Source organism: Arachis ipaensis, chromosome B07 (genome assembly GCF_000816755.2).
Source record: "Arachis ipaensis cultivar K30076 chromosome B07, Araip1.1, whole genome shotgun sequence".
Classification (NCBI taxonomy): Eukaryota; Viridiplantae; Streptophyta; class Magnoliopsida; order Fabales; family Fabaceae; genus Arachis; species Arachis ipaensis.
In genome coordinates, this window is record NC_029791.2 from 27,917,048 (window position 1) to 27,917,413 (window position 366).

A 366-nucleotide genomic window follows, 5' to 3' on the forward strand; every position below is an offset into this window, starting at 1 on the left:
ATGATAAAATTTTATTAATTTTTCATTAAAATAATACTGTATTTTTAAAATAATATCGACTTCATTTCATATATTAATTCTAATACAGATTCTAATTCTAAATCAATTTACTTCTTAAAAGTATCAAAAATAATATTCTAAAAGTACTCTATTAGAAATACTCTAAGAACAACACCTTTTTATTTTGAAGTTTATGGTTTTTCCTTTTTTTTCAATAATAATAATAAATAATTATTCAAGTTTTTATAAACAATAATTAACCATATTATTTTCGTTGTAACAAATACTTTTGACAAAAATTGAGAACAAACTTCTCGGGTAAATATATAATTAGACAAAATTTTTCTTTTTCTTTAAATTTTTTTA